The sequence below is a fragment of the Microcebus murinus genome, chromosome 10 (genome assembly GCF_040939455.1).
Source record: "Microcebus murinus isolate Inina chromosome 10, M.murinus_Inina_mat1.0, whole genome shotgun sequence".
In the NCBI taxonomy this organism is placed as follows: Eukaryota; Metazoa; Chordata; class Mammalia; order Primates; family Cheirogaleidae; genus Microcebus; species Microcebus murinus.
Window position 1 is genome coordinate 55,632,057 of NC_134113.1, and position 21,636 is coordinate 55,653,692.

The 21,636-nt window shown below is 43.5% G+C and overlaps 1 pseudogene; it reads left to right on the top strand.

The window, feature by feature from the left end:
* Positions 1 to 17,759: 17,759 nt before the first annotated feature.
* On the top strand, positions 17,760 to 17,895 carry LOC142873602 (uncharacterized; annotated as a pseudogene).
* Positions 17,896 to 21,636: the final 3,741 nt, after the last annotated feature.

Sequence of the window (21,636 nt, forward strand, 5' to 3'; positions counted from 1 at the left end):
GGCGTGAGCCACCACGCCCGGCCTGTTTTTGTTTTCTGATACAGGATCTCACTTTGTTGCCCAGGCTACAGTAAGTGATGTGGCATCAGCCTAGCTCACAGCAACCTCAAACCCCTGGACTCAAGCAATCCTCCTGCCTCAGCCTCACAAGTAGCTGGGACTATAGGCATGTGCTACCATACCTGGCTAATTTTTTCTATATATATTAATTGGCCTATTAATTTCTTTCTATTTTTAGTATAGACCGGGTCTTGCTCAGGCTGGTTTCCAACTCCTGACCTCGAGCAATCCCTCCACCTCGGCCTCCCAGAGTGCTAGGATTACAGGAGTGAGCTACCGCGCCCGACCATGTTAATAGTTCTTAATCATGCTAAGTGTACAAATAGCAGTTTCCTTAAAGGGGAGAATTAGAAGACAAAACAGTCTACCACTGTGGTCTCCCAGATAGCACCAAGAGAACGTGAAAGGGATTTTTAAGCCCTTAAAGGGCTTAAAAGGGCATAAATCTGTCATCAGACATTTGTATTTACCTGCATGGTGAGGAGGCAGAAAATAAAGATGTCTTTGATTCAACAGCACCCACACAAATTCTTAGCACTGAAAGTCCAACAGAAAAGATCTTACTTTGCAGATTCCATTCTCTAAACTTCAGTGAGTCAAAACTGAACCAAAGCTACTAAGTAGCTCTGTGGAGGAATCCAAGGACCACTGCTGATTTCCTAATAGTAAAGTAAGATTAGCTTTACACGAACCTTCCCCAATCCTTAACAAGAAGTGCTGCCAGGCTACCCAGAAATTCCCCTTCTGAGTCCCACAGCCTTTCCGGAAACATGAGAAACCGAGTATGCTGCAATCATGGCCTTTTGGGATTGGGTCCAAAAGAAACTGCCCAGGCCAAGCAAGACTGTAAATGAAATAATGTCCAGTAAAAAAATAAACAGCCAAAGTTCTCAGGTTTCAGTTAGCCAACACAGTTATCACAGTAAATGACTTAGTACAATGATAATTTCCAACCTTATTTAATAAAACAAACACCCGGCAGAAAAAGCCTCTAGTCACATGTAAATTACACCATATACCCTCAGATCAAAAGTAATGATGTGGATGGAAAGCACAGCCTAAGGTTTCACTGGCAATAGGGCATGGGATTCTAAGCAAAGAATAAATAATAAGGTCAAAATTCTTTAGTTTAGAAGACAGGGGAAAGAAGGCACATGTAATAACAAAAACTCCTACATGACAGGAACTGTTCTAAAAACTTTGTCTTAACTAATTTAATCCTTACCAACAACCCTAAAGATTGATATTATCAATCCCCATTTTAAGTATGTGGAACGAAAGAATAAAGTAACTTGTGAGGAACTCGCTCAAAGGTTGACATGGCCAAGAAATGATGCAAACCAGTCATGCTTCAGACTCCACAGAAGTCAAGGGAAACACAGCTTCCCCTGTCGTCACCAACATTCACTAAAATTATGCCAGCAAAAGTTTCTAGAAGCCTATCTCCCCTGTGAGCTCTCCTTCCATATTTTTGCTTTCGCTTTCCACTTCAGAGAGATGTCACATGCCTTTAACTTCATAATACCCCTTTGACGCACGGACAACGTGAGAATGTCTTCATTTTACACACAGGAAACTCAAGCCTAAAGTCTTCAATCTCCCCTAATGATGCTCTTTGAAATAGTCTGATATATGAGGTCAGGAATTGGAAGAAGCCCAAAGAAAGCAAAGGCATACTATCAAAAAGCAAAAGCTTTAAAAGGGACATCTCACTCCTAACAGCTGGACAGGCATCCAGCCCACTTATGTGTAATATGCCCCTACAGAAAAACCCTTCTCCTTGAGTATGGAATCCTGAGAGGGAGCCTGAGAGCTGCACAAACAGCACTAAAACCAATCTACACACAACTACTTAGCAGCCTGCCTAGGCCCTTCACACGGAAGGCCATCTATGCGTGTCTGCTGGACTAAAACGAGTGTTTTGGTTTAAGTGGGGTGGTGAGAGGCTCCAAGGAGCAGCCGGGGCCCCAGGGCTCCACTGATAAGGCGGCAGCAAGAGACCTTGCCCTGTGCCTGTGGGCCTCTTCCCCGCCATTGACGAGAGTCAGCCCGCCCCGGATCGCGGGTCCTGGCGCTCCATCCAGCGCGCCAGTTGGGCCATTTGGCCTAGGCTGTAGCAGGGAAGGAGTGAGGCCCCTGCGACCAGAGGTGTTCACTCCTCGAGACCTCCTCTTGGGCTTCCTTCTTATTTTTTTATTTTCTTTTTCTTTGAGACACAGTCCCACTTTCTTCCCTGGGCTAGAGTGCCGTGTTGTCAGCCTAGCTTGCAGCAACCTCAAACTCCCGAGCTCAAGCGATCCTGCTGCCTCAGCCTCCTGAGTAGCTGGGGCTACAGGCATGCACCACCATGCCCGGCTAATTGTTTTTCTTTTTTTAGTAGTTTGGCTAATTTATTTCTATTTATAGGACAGACGGGGGTCTCACTCTTGCTCAGGCTGGTCTCGAACTAGAGCTCCAGCAACCCTCCCGCCTCGGCCTAACGCGAGGATTACAGGCTTGAGCCACCCTGCCCGGCTTCCGTCTTTCTTCAAATAAGGGGGCTTCATCAGTCTCCCGGACCCGGTGCCGCGTGCCCCAGGCCCTCACTGACCACACCTCTCCTGGAAGCCCTGAACAGAGCACCCTGCCCCACACCAGGCCGGGAGCCTGCCAGAAGCTAGCCATAGGGCCACCCCCCACACACACACACACACCCCAGCGCCCTACAGCTGAGGCCCACAGCTACAAATCTCCGGAGGCAGGGCGAGGCTGACCAACCCACTTCCCTTCCTGCGATTGGCCGACAGTACAGCAGCCGCACAGTCTTATTGGCTGGATTCCCCGCCGCCGTGCGATTGGCCAGCCACTGATACGAGGCTCCGCCCACACTAAGGTGAAGCTGGGGGCGGGCGTCTGTACCTACGGTGCATCCCGCAGGGCTGTTGCTTGCACTGGTCCCACCCATACGGAGCACGGATTTGGCAACTCCCACCTGCGGGCAGCCTGGGAACAGATAAAAATCCTGCCATAGGCCGGGCGAGGTGGCTCACGCCTGTAATCCTAGCACTCTGGGAGGCCGACACGGGTGGATCGCTGGAGGTCAGGAGTTGGAAAGCAGCCTGAGCAAGAGCGAGACCCGTCTCTACTATAAATAGAAAGAAATTAATTGGCCAACGAATGTATATAGAGAAACTTAGCCGGGCATGGTGGCGCATGCCTGTAGTCCCAGCTACTCCGGAGGCTGAGGCAGGAGGATTGCTTGAGTCCAGGAGTTTGAGGTTGCTGTGAGCTAGGCTGACGCCACGGCACTCACTCTAGCCTGGGCAACAAAGCGAGACTCTGTCTCAAAAAATAAATAAATAAATAAATCCTGCCATAGATGGCAGTGTCCTCACGTCAGGTACTGAGAAGTCCCTTTCTTCTGGAGACCTATAAAGTATAGCCACCTCGGTGGCTATTTCCTGTCGCCCCCAGAGCCACATCATAGTATCTGCCCCACCAAGAGCACCACGCACCTGGGAGGAAACTGCGAAACATCAGCTAGTGTAGCCAGTTTGAACGCCTCAGCTGTGCTGCTCCCAAGCCCCGCTAGTGAATTGTTTTCCTCCATCCTGCCCAGCTGCCTCACTACTGCTGAGACTTGATCCTTACCTATCCAAAAGCAATCCCATTCCATCCCCAGCCTCAACCTCACAGCCAGCCCAGACTTTCGTTTGATGATGACTGTCAAACTGGTGAGTAGGGAGATTAAATGGTCTGACAAGTCACCCTCATTTTTTACAATGTCATTTAAAGCTACCAAAAAAGTCTTAGAAACACCTCCACCACCGTTTACGGCATTAAAGATAATCGGGCTTCTTTCTTCAAGTAAAACACTGCTAGGAGAAAATTTTATTCGTTAGTAAGAGAGTCCAAGAGATGAGGAAAGGCGGGTGAACTACAAAGAGAAATATACACATAAAGTGCAAAGTAAAAACAAGCTCGGACACCAGAATCAAACCAAATACAAAAACAAAATTGGGCCAAGCATCATCCGCTTCCTGGAGCAGGTTAGTTTCTATACAGAATTTCTCCTGGAGAGAAAAGAAAATGCACAAATTAGTTCTGAGAATCTCTCTACAACGCATCTGTAGAGTTTCAGAAAGGCTTGACAAAGTCCCTCCAGAACAGAACCTTTCCTCTGGGAACTTCTGCTAAAACTAGAAAATAAAATGGCTGGAGCAGTTCTTGTCCCCCTTCCAGGTGTGCTAGGCTGAGCAGCTTCCCTGGGCTGTTGCATGCCAGCTGGCTACTTACTTAGCTCACACTGTGGAGCTGCCTCTGTCCTAAGCTGCTGCTTCCCCATGGTGCAGAACTGGTTTGATTTTTCCCAATGCCAGCTCCTTTATAAATGAAGACAGGTGCACATGCATCTCTTAAATAAGGGCAGGCACTTTGGCTGCCCCTAAGCAGCACAGCACTAGTAAAGACTAGCAAGGAATTTAAAGAGGCGGCCTGAGGCAGTGGCTCAGGCCTGTAATCCTAGCACTCTGGGAGGCCTAGGCAGGAGGATGCTTGAACTCAGGAGTTCAACACTACTCTGAGCAAGAGTGAAACAAACATCTCCACCAAAAAGAGACAGGAAAAAAACCCCAGTGGGGCACTGCAGCATGTGCCTGTAGTACCAGCTACTCAGAAGGCTGAGGCAGGAGGATCTCTTGAGCTCAACAGTTGGAGGTTGGGGTTAGCTACAGTGAAGGTGCTGCACTCTACCCAGGGAGACAGAGTGAGACTCTGTCTCAACAATAGCAACAACAAAAAAACAAGGAAACAGACCAGCCCTCCTAACAATCCCCTACTACTTCATATATATTTTTAAAAAAATTTTCGAGGCAAACCACACCCTCCAAAGCATAATCAAAGTTCATCTTTGACCTGCCATGAAAAGGGAAGCATATGTATCTGCCACTCCTGTTAGGTAAAAGCATCAGCCTTGCAAAAATAACTGGAAAATACCTAAACCCCCCCATCTCCCCAGTAACAATTAAAGATCAATCCTATGACTTTTCTCATTAACACCAGTGCTGTGAGCACCTACTAGCCTTTCCACACTAACAAGAAGGACAGAGAAACAGGTCAGAGGTAATGGAATGAAAGGGGCTGAAAAATATGAGGGAAGAAACAGTTATAAGATAACAATAAGCAGGAAATATTTACCAAAAAAATAACCAGGGGAAACAGTCATTTCAATCTTAAGAGTAGGGTGATTACACGATGGAACACTGACCACCAATCAGAAAATAGACACCTTAAACAGAGACTTTCCCCATCATACATATGCGAGAAAGGAATGACTGGAACATAACCTTATGTCCAAACCTGGAAAAATTCAGTCCCCTAAACCCATGCCATATAGTCATAAGTAATTATAACTAACTTTTAGCATCAACTACTAACATATAAAAGGAGCAATTCTAGAGTTAATTAGTGTCTTCTCCACTTGTGGAGACAGACCCAGTTCACCTTAGGAAATGTACTTTCGCTTTGCACTCTTAAACTTCCCTTAGGATCAATTCTTCACGCTTACTTGCTGAATGTCCGTCATTTCTCTCCTTCCTTCAGGCCAAGGCTGTGATTCTTCCAAGCCTTGAGATTGTGATTCTTCCACAAGCCAAGAGACCAAAAACTGGGGCAACGCTTCAAAGTCCAGCTCTGCAATGAACCATGACACTCCTAGATATTAATCAACAATATATTGAGTTCAAAAACTTTTATTGCAAGATTTCATTTCTGTCCCATTTGGCAGGAGCAGGAGGTGGTGGTGGGCCTGTGAGTGCCAGTGGATGAAGGGGGCAGAGTAAGACTTCCCTTCACAGCTCCCCTTGGAGTGAAGCTGGTTCAGGCACTTGTACCAGGGGTACAAATGCACGAGGACGCGCTCCTCTGAGACAGGTGAAACCAATTAATGCCACACCTGACAGTCCACATGTATTTTCCTGAGACTGCAAGAAAGACATCAGAAGCCCAGAATTTCTCATTCTGGGAGCAGCGAACTGAAAGAATGGGGAAAATTTGACTCAGGGAAATGATTTAGAAGGCAATTGAAAAGACAAGGCACTGAACTGAGGTGAGATACAGGAGCGTAGACAGCAGTTGTTGCTTTCAGGTGGCAGGCAGTTTTCCAGTTGATTTAAGGACAATCTTCTTAGTACCATAAAAACATAACACCTTAGAACAGAAAGAAGAGCAGTGGTCAATTCAAATTAGGCAAGGTAGGCTTCCAGCAAGCGGCTCTGGTCCTATACAGAACAATCATTGAGTCAGTAGATGGAAGGAGGGATCTTCTGCTCAGGACTCCAGATGAAGATCTCTTTTTGCTCAGGCTTCTCTCAAGCAGGAAAATCTTTTTTTTTTTTTTTTTTTTTTTTTTTTGAGACAGAATCTCACTCTGTTGCCTGGACTCGAGTGCCATGGCATCAGCTTACCTCACAGCAACCTCAAACTCCTGGGCTCAAGCAATCCTCCTGCCTTACCCTCCCGAGTAGCTGGAACTACAAGCATGTGCCACCATGCCCGGCTAATTTTTTTCTTTGGCCAATTAATTTGTTTCTATTTTTAGTAGAGACGGGGATCTCACTCTTGCTCAGGCTGGTTTTGAACTCCTGACATTGAGTGATCCACCTGCCTCGGCCTCCCAGAGTGCTAGGATTAGAGGCGTGAGCCACCTTGCCCGCCACAAGCAGGAAGATCTTATCACTGCAACCTGACCTCTCTCCTGTCCTTCCTCTACATCAGATATGTTGCCTAAGGCAAAACTGTCTCTGCACATTGTAGAGGGGAGGGCAGTTGGTCCCCCTTCAGGGAAATATAGAAGCACCTGTAAAATCACCCATGACTGAGGTTTTGGAGGGAAAAGGCCTATTTGAGCTTAGAAAATCTAAAAAAAAAAGGATGGATTTTACAATTAGACTCTACCATAGCCCCACTGTTTCCTTTAGTCGCCTGTTTCCCCCAACATACACACACTGCACTTTTGTCTTCCTAATGCCTACTTCTCAAACAAACTGATATTAACTGAATTCTTATTATGTACAAAACACTGCATTTCACATTCCACAAACATGGATTAATCCTCACAATAAACTCAGAAGGCAGGAACTATTTTATTACCTTCATTTTGCAAATTAGAATTTGATGTAATTTCAGTAATTTGCCTAAGGACACATAGCTAGTAGGAGGCAAAGCCAGGCTTTGAACAGAAATGTGTTAGACCTGGGAGCCGGCACTCACCTCCCACACCATACTGCCTCCATCTTGGACACCTAAAACAATTCCCTTCCACTCCAATCTAGGTCTGCCTCTTTCATAAAATCTTATCAATGTAGACCCACTAAAATTCCACATTGCTGCAATAGACGTTAATATACATCTGTATCATGTGTGCCTTTTATTTCAGTAGGAAGCCTCCAGCGGCATATATTTAGTCCATTGCCTGAAAGGCATGACTCTATGGAGAACAACTATGTAGCTAGCATGGGCTGGGTGCTACAGATACAAACACAGATAAGATAAACACAGTCCCTTGTCTTGATTGTTGTTTTTGTGCTGTCTTCTCCCACTAAATTGTGAGCTTCTCAGTAGGGGAGATTCTTATTTTAGTACACTTGGTGCTAGCAAAGGCCAGACATATAGCAGGTATCCCATAAATGTATTATTCCTTTTGTTATATGTTATGGCTATTGGGCAATAAGGAATAATAATTAGGATCTTTCTGTTTATACTTATGTACCTGTTTTCAAAGTTGAGTCTTGTCTATCCTTAAAATATTCCTCTCTTTTTTTTTTTTTTTTTTGAGACAGAGTCTCACTTTGTTGCCCAGGCTAGAGTGAGTGCCATGGCGTCAGCCTAGCTCACAGCAACCTCAAACTCCTGGGCTCAAGCAATCCTCCTGCCTCAGCCTCCCGAGTAGCTGGGACTACAGGCATGCACCACCATGCCTGGCTAATTTTTTCTATATATATATTAGTTGGCCAATTAATTTCTTTCTATTTATAGTATTTGTAGTAGAGACGGGGTCTCACTTTGCTCAGGCTAGTTTCAAACTCCCGACCTTGAACAATCCGCCCACCTCGGCCTCCCAGAGTACTAGATTACAGGCCAATATTCCTCTCTTGACTCTGCCAGTCTTGTAAACTGTCCTGTGGGAAATGCTGGAATGTTCATCCCAGGACCCCCTTTCAGAATCAAAGGTTTATTGCCCTAGTCATTTGGATTGAGAGTGCTGCTGCCAGACAGCCCTCAGCTGTCAGGTCATGTCCCCTTCCCAGGCAGGCCTCATCCATTGACTGATCCATGTGGGGGTGTAAAAACTCATCCCTCTAAGACCAACCCAGCACATCTCTGAAGGTTGGCTGGGCCTTCCTTCTGCATCACAGCTCAACCTCTCCTGCCCAGCCTTGCCTCCTTCTCTTCCCTCAGTGTTGATCCCGAGATCACTACCCAGTAAACTTCCTGCCTTTGTCTCAGAGTTGGCTTGGCTTCATACTTGTTCCAGTAACCCAAAATGACAGTTTAAAAACATGACCTGCACTCACTCTACCTCCTTACCACTGTTACGTTTGTTCCAGGTGGGAACCCAAAAAGTATGTATAGGACAGTGTGGTTAATGCAAAACTTAGCCTTGTAAAACAATAGCCTCAGTAGTCCGGGGAGTCACCAGACTTTACAGATTTCACAGACAGCTGCAGCCAGCATTCCTTCCCCCTCCCTCCCTGATAGAGGCCGAGATGTTTATCTCTTGCTAATAGAGCTAACAGACAGCTGCAGCCAGCATTCCTTCCTCCTCGCTCCCTGATAGAGACCAGGGCTACCCTTCCCTAGCTCTCCTGATAAGGACTACCCTGGAGCAGAAGGATGGATGTGACTGGGGCAAAGGGGTCAAAGGAGTTGGTTGTTTGAAGAAGAATTTACCACAAGCAGCTGTTCTGCCCACCATCCTCTGCCATACCTGAAATCACGTAGTAGGAAGCAATTCTTCACCTGCCTGACCACAACAACGATACTGATCAGAGTTTGGCCCAGAAACAAAGAACTGACCAGGGCAAGTGGGAGGGGGTTGACTATCCCATTTATAAAAAACCTCACAAAACCCCCTTCTGCGCTGACTCTCTTTTCGGACTCAGTCCACTCACACCCGGGCGAATAAACCAACCGTGTTGCTCCCACGTAGCCTGTGTGTGAAATCTGTCCTTTGGGTCATTCACCCTTTTAACCACTTATTTCTTATTTCCCTTATTTAACCATTTATTTCTCTGTCCTTTCTGATCTACTCTGGAAATTACTTTCTCATTGGCTAAATGAGACCATCGTTAGCCATCTACAGTCCAAACAGCTCTTCCAGTTTCTCGGTGTTTGCCCTGTTATGCTGATCCTCTTACAGTTCTTTGGCTTCCATCAGACTATGCTCTCTTGCTAGATCTCTTTGAACTGCTCTTTTTCTGCATCTTTCATCTGCTACTTTTCTTCCTCCTACTCCGTAAATGTAGGCATTCCTTAGGTTCAAGACTTAGTCCTCTTTTAATATTATACATCTCTCTGCAATTTCAATGTAATAATATAGAACCCACCAAGCATTAGAGATATTCATGGGACACGATGGAGTAATGGAAATAACAATGTCTTAAGGAGAAAATAGACCTGATTACAGGTCTAGCCAGCTGGGAAACCACAGGTAAGTTATTAAATGTTTGTGTTTCATTTTTTCCTCTGAAATAGTTATAATATCAGCCTCACAGCGATATGTTTTTAACTCCACAAATGCACCAGTGTTCTCTCTTGTCTCCCTGTCATTTTACATGTTGTGCCTATGCTGGAACATTCTTGCTCTGCCTATCCTTCACCTGGCTAACGCCTACTCACCACTGTGGTCTCACCTTAGATGTTCCTTCCTCCAAAACTCCTTCCATGACCCCAATGTGAGGGGGACGAACATCTTCTATGTAGTCCTATAACACGCTGTGCTGTCCCCTTCCCTTTCCACAGCACCATCCCACAGAATTGCTCTTGCTGGTTATTGGTCTATATCGCTCCTTGAGGGCCAGGACTTTCTCCTGTTCACGGTTGTATCCTCAGGGAGGTCTCCACGGATGGCAACCTCCATTCACACCCATGGCACCATTTCACCTTTTTGATGAAGACTCCCAAATTTCACTCTCCGTAGCCTTTCTCCCTGAGTTATAACTCCTGTTGGACTTTCTCCCTGGACATCCAGCTGTAAAGTCAACATTGGTGTAGCCCAGTCTATCCTCCTCTCTTCCCAAACCAGCAGGTTCTTATAATTTCCCCATGTCCCCAGTCTCTGGGACTTCAAACCTGTAAATCACCAGGGACTTTTCACCCTCCTCCACATCAAATAAAGCTACACAAATTGTTGTCTTCTTTCTCTTCCCACAGCCACCTTCCTGCTTAGGCCTCCACCACTCAACTGCGACTTCCCTCTGATCAATCTGATCACTTCTCTTCCCCACTTAGAAACTTTCAGTGGCTCCCTATTGCTTCCAGAGTAAAGGAGAAGGAGGTGGAAGTGGGCTTCTCTTCATTGAGCACCTACCTTTTGCTAATGTAAAAGCTGTTTTATACACCTCAGCACACATAAATACAGAATAAAGTTTTCATCTGACATTCAAGGTTCCCCACACCATGGTTCCAGCCTTCTTTGTACCACACCTCTCACCTTCTATATGTAAACCCTCCTTCCCGTTGAATTTCATATTCTGTTTTCTCAACACACTTGGCTTTCTGGACCCTATGCCTTGGCTCCTGCTGGTAACTATCCCCACACTTCAAGTACTGAAATCTTGTTCATTTCTCAAGAACTAATTCAATTGTAATTTGCTCCTTATAGTCTTTCCTCATTCTCACAGCAGTAACCTCTTACGCTCTTGTACCTTTGTGCTCTTTTGTTTCACAATTTTTCTTTTATTAATTACTTGAGCTTATTCTCTAATTTCTGCCATTCGATCTTGTGCTTCATGAAGATAGCTATACATTATTTATATCATTCACCTTACCTGGCAATATACTTAGCACATCATAAGTGCTTAAATATTAATATTAGTGTGATTAAACTTTAGCTTAGATTTGACTCTACATATATGTGACCTGTAACAGTGCTTTTCAAACTGGGTCTCAACCCATATGAAATCAATTGTGAAGGTCACCAGAGTTTTAAAAAAATAGAATAGAAAATGCCAGAGAATGCCACAGACACAAATGTAGGTATTGTTTTGTGAAGCATTGTTTTAATATTGTGGGGAGAGCAGGCATGGAGGCTCATGCCTGTGATCCTAGCATGCTGAGAGGCTGAGGCAAGAGGATTGCTTGAGCCCAGGAGTTTGAGGTTGCAGTTAGCTATGATGATGCCACTGTACTCTAACGCAGGTGACAGAGCAAGATCCTGTCTGCTCCTCACCCAAAAAGAAAAAAAATTATGTGTGTGTATACTGGGTTGCTGTAAAATATACTTCTTATTGTGAGTCACAGTCAAAAAAAAGTGGAAAAACAGCACTGTAATGCACCTGCATTAATTCAGTCAGCTGATTAAAAGCTCCTTAACAACAGAAAGCAGGTTTGCCAAACTCATAACCTTATCACCAGTGAAAGACTACTCCCTCCTTTGAGTTCCACTCATTCCAGGAAGCTACCTTAGACACTAAAATAGAGACTCAAGGCAAACAGCGATGACCTGTCTTTAAGCGAGCTTCTCTTCTATTAAGACAAACAGAAAATATACTCATGAAGAAACTGTACAAATACTAGAGAAAGCAGCTGTGGAACTGCAGAATACGCTTGGAATTCAGAGCCAAAAGACCTACATTAGAGTGCATGCTTTGCCATTTATTAGCTGTGGGATGTTGGATAAATTGCTTGATTTCTCTGAGCTTCAGTTTAACCAACTAAAGAATAATATATACCTCACCTCACATAATTGTGTTAAAATTAAGTAATATGTATGTAACAAGATTATTTTATAAACTATAAAAATGTTTTAGGTCAAAGTCTGAATATGTTCTTAAGTAAACAAATGAAAATTGATGTGGTACAAATTATACAGTTAAATGTATACTAGGCATGATTTTTGTCTTCTTTTGTTTTCTTGATTTCTAGTAATAGAAACCCAATTGAAACTGGTTGTGCTCAAAAAGAACTGGATCACTCACATAACTGGGTAAACCAATCATACAGGTAGCCTTGGGCAGAGCTGAATCTGGGGACCCAGATAATACCACCAAGCCACTGTCTGTTTCTAACTCTGTCTTACTCTTTGGTCTCTGCTTTAGAATCCATGTGGTTTTATTCAGGCAGGTCTCTCTGCATGGTAGAACAATGGCCACCATCTGCTCTGAACTGACTTGATCCATGCAGATAGCAGGGCAAGATTATCTCTTTTCCTAGTCTTCAGCAAAAGTCCCAGGGAGGGCTGCTTACTACCTAGGGTTATAAGCTAAGTCCCAAACCAAAAACAGTGGCTACGGGTGCCTGGGACACAAGCTGATCCTTGGAGGTAGGGTGTGGGGTCAGGCCTATGTGAGTTACCTTGATTGAAAAAGAGGTTGGTTAGGGGAGTCTTCTCAAGGGGCAGGGTCAGAAATTCAGAATGACTGAGCTTCTACTACTGAATAGGGGTAGTACAGAAAGACTCCTGTAGTCAAGGACACTACTCATCTTGCTGTTAATCTCTTCTGTTTAATTTCATCATACACCATTGACATAAGGACACATGAACACATGTTTGTTCCCTTTACTTTCATTCATTTAACAAATCCACTATAGAGACTCTACTATTTGCCAGCCACTATTCTAGGCACTGGGATTTAGCCATGATCCACACATAACAAAGTTCCTATTCTGTAAAAACTTACATTCTATGAGGGACATAGATAATAACCAGTCAATAAGTATACATCAGGGAGTGATAACTTCAAGGAAAAAATACATTTATTTAATAAAAAGCAGGAAATGGAGCAACAAGACCTAGAGGTGGGAGATAAGGACTATTTCAGAAGGATTGTTAGGGAAGACCTTGCTTTGTGACTTTGAAGCATAAATCTGACTGAAGTAAAGAGCAAGTTATATGAATATCTGTGGAAGAACTCAGGCAGAGGGAACAGCAAGTACAAAGACTCTGAGACAGGGCCAATAACGTCACTGAAACAATCATGTACATTCATTAGCATAAATACTTGCATTTGTATGTAAGCATGTTAACCATTTTCTTGGTACATTAAAACGATTTTTCTGACAATGATATCAAACTACAAAATCATTGAGAGCTTTCTAATATTGATTCAACTTGGTAGGACGCTTAGGAGTCCTGCTGAATGCGCAAATGTACCTAAATTGACAGTACTTCAAGGCAAGGGCTTCCTGCCTCTGATAGGAACTGAATGCAGGGGAAGCTCAGTCAGTGGTGCTAGTGGAACTGCGTCCCCCCTCCACCCCAGTGAACATCAATACTGACGGTACTGCTCCCAGGTGACCCTACCAAAGCTGCGTGAGGAGAACTTTCCTCAAAGGGTTTCCTTACTCTGTCCTTTTGCTCTAATTGCTGTGGACGTGCCAGGCAGCACAACGTGGCTCCTGAGGGTGGTTCCTGCTGACTTAGCACAAAGTAAAAATTCCTCTGATCTCAGGCCTTAGCAAGGGTTATGTTGCTGGGAAGAGGAAAAACCTGGGGTGAGGCGCATGTGTGGAGGGTGGAAGAGGGTGGCAGAAGTCAGAAGGCAAGAGGCCCGCCCTCCCTGGCTGATCCCTGACTTGCCCTGAACTTGGGACCCCCTATAATCAATCCCTACAAGGCAATGCTATTCACCTAATGATGCCTTTATCTTTGAATTGCACTGACTTCTGTTTGATGTGAATGCTTTGCTGTCTACAGTAGTTTTGGATTGGTCTACCTTTTTATTGTCACATGATAAGTCCTTTGTTTATCTGTTTTATTAATTTTTATACACTATAAATTCTTAAACCATGTTCATAAACAATATATACTCAATTAATTCACTATCTACCTTAATTGCCCATTGCAAACAGGTACTGATAAATGCTTTTCGATGACTGCAATTACAAAAATCAAGGGCTACTTCTTGTAACTTTGGAATACATCTCCTCTGGAGGTGCTAACCTCCTTTTAAAATTTGTCTCCCAAAAACTGGTTTCAGGGCCAGGCGCAGTAGCTCATGCCTGTAATCGTAGCACTCTGGGAGGCCAAGGCAGGAGGATCACTCGAGGTCAGGAGTTTGAGACCAGCCTGAGCAAGAGCAAGACCCCGTTTCTACTAAAAATAGAAAGAAATTAGCCAGACAACTAAAAATATATAGAAAACATTAGCCAGGCATGGTGGCGCATGCCTGTAGTCCCAACTACTCAGGAGACTGAAGCAGAAAGATCGCTTGAGCCCAGGAGTTTGAGGTTGCTGTGAGCTAGGCTGAGGCCACAGTGCTCTAGCCTGGGCAACCGAGTGAGACTCTGTCTTAAAAAAAACAAAAAACATACAACAAAAAAACTGGTTTTAGGCAGACTGCCCTGAAACCTTTCAGTTTAATGGTCAGGAGATCAGGGTTCTAATCTTAGATTCATGACAACTTCTGTGTAACCCTATGCTTCAGTTTCACAATCTTCTAGTGCAACACAGAAAAAGTGCCCAGGGTTTGCCAGTAGGGAAGATAGGTAAAATGAGAAAGTACAGTGGAAGGGCTTTAAACATAGCACATAATGGTTCTATCAGAAGTCTGTACCTTGTTCCTTTCAGGGCCAACCTTCTGAGACATTCTTTTTTTTCCCCACAAACAACTCTTCTTCTAGGATGCCCAGGCCCTGGTATGAGGATGAAGAACCACCCTTGGGCATCATGTTTTGCAGAGATTCCTCCTGATGATGCCCTTTACCCTACCTTTGCCACCTGATTTTTCTTTACAGGCCTTCGAGGAGGTAATCTTCTAAGCTTGAGGCCTCATTCATATTCCCCTTGTCTTCTTTCCAGGAGAAAGACTCTGAGGGAGGAGGTAAGATGCCTAGAGTGCCCAAGATGGTGAAGAATCACATAGTGAGCCCCAGAAACCTCAAAAGACAGAAAAGGAGTGGGCAAAAATGAATTGGTGAATTAAGGACCTCGAGTTGTAAAAACAAAACAAAACAACCAACTTCAAACTTAGCTTTAAAAAAATACAGCACCAGCTGGGTTCAGTAGCTTATGCCTGTAATCCTAACATTCTGAGAGGCCAAGGCGGGAGGATTGCTTGAGGTCAGGAGTTCAAGACCAGCCTGAGCAAGAGGGAGACACCATCTCTACTAAAAATAGAAAAATAGTTAGCCAGTCAACTAAAAATAGAAACAAAAAATTAGCCTGGCGTGTTGGCTCACGCCTGTAGTCCCAGCTATTGGGAGGCTGAGGTGGGAGGATCACTTGAACCCAGGAGTTTAAGGTTGCTGTGAGCTAGGCTGATGCCAGGGCACCCACTCTAGCCCAGGCAACAAAGCAAGACTCTGTCTAAAAAAAAAAAAAAAATACAGTACCTTTATGACCTTCAGATAGAATTTTAACAATCAAATTAAGAAAAAGCAAAAGTCATAATGCACAATTTTGATAAAGTTGATTCTAATCATAAAAACTCCTGTCTAAAACACATTTTTAACAAGGTTAAAATACAAGTGACAGAGCTAAGAGGAAGATAACTGCCACAGCTATATCTGGAAAAGACTGGTAGCTAGTATTTGTGAAGGACTCCTACAAACTGATAATAATAAAGAAGACAAACAAGTCAACAGAAAAATGGACAAAAGGTATAAATAGACAGTTCCCAAAAGAACTCCAAATGACCAATGATCATATCTAAATATTAAATATCTAAATAATAAAATCCATTCCACCTTTCTAGTAATCAGAAAAATGCAAATTAAACTCATAATGATATTTATTTCCCAGATATTAGACTATCAATAATCTAAAAGTCTGGCTCACACCTGTAATCCCAGCACTTTGGGAGGCCAAGGCAGAAGGATCACTTGAGGCCAAGAGTTTAAGACCAGCCTGGGCAACATAGCAAGACCCCGACTCTACAAAAATAAAAATAAAAAATTTAGCTGGATGTGGTGGTGCATACATTATAGTCCTAAGAGGGAATAGGATCCCTTGAGCCCAGCAGTTGAGGCTGCAGTGAGCTATGATGGTACTACTGCGCTCAAGCCTTGGTGACAGAGCAAGACTCTGTCTCTAAAAACACCAGAAATATTAAAAGTCTCACCATTGTAAGTCTTGTTGATGAAGTTCAGAAACTAGAACTCATACCCTGAACCGGCACAACCACTTGGTAGAGCACCTTGATAATATCTACTTAAGTTTAAAATGTGCCTACTCTTTGATCTGCAAAGTATACTTCCAGATATATACTTTAGAGTAGCAGTCCCCAACCTTTTTGGCACCAGAAACTGGTGTCATGGAAAATAATATTTCCACAGACCCTGGGGCAGTGGCAGGGGATTATGAGCGATGGGGAGCTACTGTAAATACAGATTAAGCTTTGCTCACTCACTTGCCACTCACTTCCTGCTGTATGGCCTGGTTTCTAACAAGCCTGGAACCAGTACCAGTTGGTGGCCGTGGGGGTTGAGGACTGCAACCTTAGAGTATTTTTTATTTTTTATTTTATTTATTTTTTTTGAGACAGAGTCTCACTTTGTTGTCCAGGCTAGAGTGAGTGCCGTGGCATCAGCCTAGCTCACAGCAACCTCAAACTCCTGGGCTCGAGTGATCCTTCTGCCTCAGCCTCCCGAGTAGCTGGGACTACAGGCATGTGCCAATATGCCCGGCAAATTTTTTATATATATATATATCAGTTGGCCAATTAATTTCTTTCTGTTTATAGTAGAGACGGGGTCTCGCTCTTGCTCAGGCTGGTTTTGAACTCCTGACCTTGAGCAATCCGCCCGCCTCGGCCTCCCAAGAGCTAGGATTACTGGCGTGAGCCACAGCACCCGGCCTTTTTATTTTTTTTTTTTTGAGACAGTCTTGCTCTGTTACCCGGACTAGAGTTCTCTGGTGTCAATCTAGCTCACAGCAACCTCAAACTCCTGGGCTCAAGCAATCCTCCTGTCTCAGCTTTCCAAGTTGCTGGGAGTACAGGCATGCGCCACCATGCCTCTCTAATTTTTTTCTATTTTTAGTTGCCTGGCTAATTTTTTTTCCATTTTTAGTAGAGGTGGGGTCTCAGTCTTACTCAAGCTGGTCTCAATCTCCAGAGCTGAAACAATTCTCCTGCCTCGGCCTCCTGGAGTGCTAGCATCACAGGCATGAGCCACCATGCCTGGACAGTATTGTTTTTCAATCCATTTGTGGGTCATGAAATCAATCTAGTAGGTCATGTCCAGCATTTTACAAAAATGAAATAGAATAGAATGCAATAGAGTAGGAAATAGTGTGCATATAGCTAGGGCAGGTATTATTTTGTTAAACTTTTATTTCATATATGAACTGGGTCTTAATATAAAATATGTATCCATGGTGGTTTAAAAAAGAAGCTCTGAGTCTCAGAAACATAGGAAGACCCCTGTCTCTACAAAAAACAGTTTTTTAAATTAGCCAGGCATGGTGGCATGTGCCTATACTCCCAACAACTTTGAAGGCTGAGGCAGGAGGGTCACTTCAGCTCAGGAATTTAAGGTTGCAGTGAGTTTTGATAATACCACTGCATTCTAGTAGTCCAGGCAGCAGAGTGAGATCCTGTTTCAAAAAATAAAAAACAACTATAGATGCAAGAAAAACGTCCTCACACTTTCTGTCTGCCTGATTGTGGCAGTCAGATTGAATAGAGGAATACAGAGAAAAAACATGGAGAAGTTTCACAACTCAGGAATAGCCTTGTAAATAGTGAAGAACCTGTTTTACCCCAAAGAACCTTAGATTTTTTTTGGGGGGGGCCCAAACCACGTGGCTTTATTATACACTCATGGACAAGGTTCTGGGGCCCCAGGAGAGGGGGGCCCCAGAAGTCGCCCAGAACCTTAGATTTTGAGCTTTCTTTAGAAGTGTTGGGAAACGTCTCTTGCCAGTGTCATCTGGTTGGTTACACTTGTAAAAGCTTAAAGGTTAGAACTAATGAAAAACGAGTGACTTTTAGGTCCATTTGGACATGTGAATCCAGTGATTTAGCAATCTGGACTTTGCCCTGGTGACTTTAAAGTCCATAATGTCCAAAACCTGAGGCAGATACTAATCAGGTTATTACTGCCCTCTGGTGATTGGAGAAAGCAAATTCAAATAGGTGTTGGAAACTCTAAAATTTGACAGTTTTAAGCCTTGATTGCTGATGTTAAAACGTAGGAAGAAGAGCCAGTCTCTGCTCTAGGAGGCCACTTGCTCTGAAACATACTAGCATGAATTTTCAGGCAGTGGCCAGTGCTATGGAAACCAGGGTAACCTGATAAGTGGGAGAGGGTCTTGAAGTAACATCTAAGCTGAGATCCAGTTGGTGAGTTAGCCAACTTCCAAAGTCTGAAAGGGCAGATAAAAATAGCAATGTGAAGGATGGGGGCTGCTGGTGGGACCTGGCCCCCACCACAATTTTTGAACATTTTCAGATCTACAGTAGAGTCCTTACCTGCAATGAATGTTCTTTATAGCTGTATTCCCCCAACACTCGGATCCCATCAAGGTTCATACATTGTATTTTATGTCTAGCTTTTAATCCAGAAGTGACCAACCCCAGCTTTTTGTTTGTTTGTTTGTTTAAGAAAAGTTTTACTAATGTGTTAATATTTCAGCAAAGTTATTGCAACGGGCTTAAAAGGCAGACAGACACATTATTACAGGCTGTAAAGTAACAAAAGAGTTTTTACACAATTATACAATATTACACAAACTTATGGGATTTTTCGAGTAACTAACAGACTCATAAAAGAAATTAAATCTGAAAGAGTAAATCTAACATTAGCACCTACGATATCTCAAAGTAAAATTTTAACTGTTTCACTTCCCCAATGTATTTCTTAACTTTTTTTTCCAGAATACAGTGCTCTCAAACCCCAAAGATGAGTAAAAGGCGTAAGAAGCCCTGATACTAAGAACGAACAGCCAGAAGGAGAGCTAGAAATATTGACTCAGACTGGAGAGTTTTACTTAGAAATAACTTACTGTACTTAACCCAATCGTAAGATTTCTGTGTACTGAATACTGTATATGAGGAAATTCTGTGAGTTATAAGGTTTGCCAGGAGGGATAGTTAAAAATTAGTAATATACAGTATTATTCCTATCAAATTTTTTTCTCACAAGTTATATTTATAACAAAACTATAATTAAAATATTTATTGTACTTGCTTATTACACATTCAGGGACACAGCAGGGACATTTATGTGTTTGACGGTTTAGCATCCACTTTATTGTGCTTACTTATTTTTGTAATGAACAAGCAACACATACCACATTTTCCCAACAGTCAAGGTAATGCAATAATAACATAAAAATTCTCCGAAGAAAATAATTGGAAATTGCATTAAATACTGCTTTAATTAGAAATAATTGCTATAATAAAACAAATAACATTATACATTTTTTAAAATGAGCTTCAGTTTGAGAAACTCAATAGCAGAAACAGATCTTAAGATCTGAGTTATGGCAAAACTGGTAGTTCTTTGAAATCTGGGAGATGCATTAGCCAAACCACAGACACAGCCAACCCCTCACCAAAATCCTGGAGAAAAGCATTTTATTAATTTTGGGGAATAAGACTGAATACTGGCTAAGCTATGACATGATGAGGCCCAAAGCCACCTGAGAAGCTGGCCCAAAGAATGGAGAGAACCAATGGTGCATACTGGTGGCAGATAAGAAATAAACTTTGCATTGGGCTGGGCTGACCAACTGCATATTTTATTAAATGGCTTTGAATAAAAAAAGTGAAATGCTTCATTGTGTTTTCTCAGAAACGAATCAAAAGATTACAGAGTCCTACACAATTTGGAGACACAAAGTGGATGCTGAGTGACTGTAGGTCACTCCAGGTGTGGAATTTTAGAAAGTTAGTCCTTGGAGTAAATGGCACCGTGGCTCTGGCAGCAGATACAAAGGAATGATGCTCTGGAGAGGAGGTAGGGACGCTCTGCGATCGGCCAGTGGACAGACGAGGATCCCAGCTGGAGGTGGGATCTTTAATTTTATGGTTTATCTTCCACTGCTTATGCCTCTGTCTTCATAAATGGTAATTTCAATAACTGGAAGTCCTCTCTCAATAGGATCTGTCAGGAGGAGGCCTTGAGGAGCATATATCTTCTCATTCTGCTCTTGAATGTATTTGGAGACTTTCTTCAGAACCTTCTCATAATGAGTTTCCATGCATAAGGAAATGGTATATGCTGTTAAACAAGCCAAACAGCCTTCAAGATAGGATTGGCCCCCAAGCTTCTCAGCTTCTGCATACAGGTTATTTAGAGTTGGAACTGTTTCTTCAAACTGCTGCCTATCAATCTGTACTATGATCCGTTTTTTCACTCTAATCATCTGCTTTTACTTTCTTCTTCTGATAGTACTTCGTAGATTTCAAACCTCATTACTTCATCCCGGTTCTCCAGCCCCGCGGGGAACGTGGTCTGGAAGTGGCAGCGGGTGCCACTGCTGTAGTCTCGCTGAATGAACACCTTCCAGGACACCGGCGCCTGCCGCGGCCTCAAGGCGAGGACCGGACGCGCCGCGCTGTGGGTTCGGGGGGACACCAACCACGCGTCAGAGCCCCGGCCCGGACCGGGACGCCAGCCCCGCGGGCCCGCCCGCCCAAAGCAGCCCACGGCCTCCCGCCGCGCTCCCCTTCGCCCATGCTGTCACGGGCTTCCGCTGGCGCCTCGGCCCGGCCCCGCGCCCCCCACAGCCCGGTTCGGCCCGGGAACACGAACCCCTCAACCCCAGCTTTCATGGTGAGGTTTTATGATTCCAGGTAGTTATCTTTTAGGCTGCCCCGTATTTTCTATCTTTTTCTGGTTATTCCTAGAGTTAGGTAAGGGCATTATGGGCAAAAAATAAAAAAAAATTTAAAACAAACAAACAAAATTAAAAAAAAAAACCAAAACAAAAACCTCTGAAAACACTGAACATTGTTTAAGAGAAGCTCTTATATATTAGCACAAGGAAACATGTTCCAGGATTTTCTTTACAATATTGTGTTTGTAATAATGGCACAATGAAAATAATGTAAATGTCTACTAGTGGCATATGAATAAACCAATCTGGGTGTATTCATGTGATGGAACACCACATAGCAGCTGTAATTAGTGAACATGATCTGTATGAATTAATTTTGAAAGTAAAGTTAAGGGAAACAAAACAAGATGCAGAAAAACAAGTGCCACATGAAACCAATTAAATGAATTTTTAAATGCGTAACATCACTGATCATCACAAATGCAAAACCACAATGAGAAACCATCTTATACCAGTCAGAATGGCCATTACTAAAAAGTCAAAAAACAATAGATGTTGGTGAAGATGCAGAGAAAAGGAAATGGTTATACACTGCTGGTGGAAATGTAAATATTTACAATCTCTATGGAAAGAGCATGGAGATTTCTCAAAGA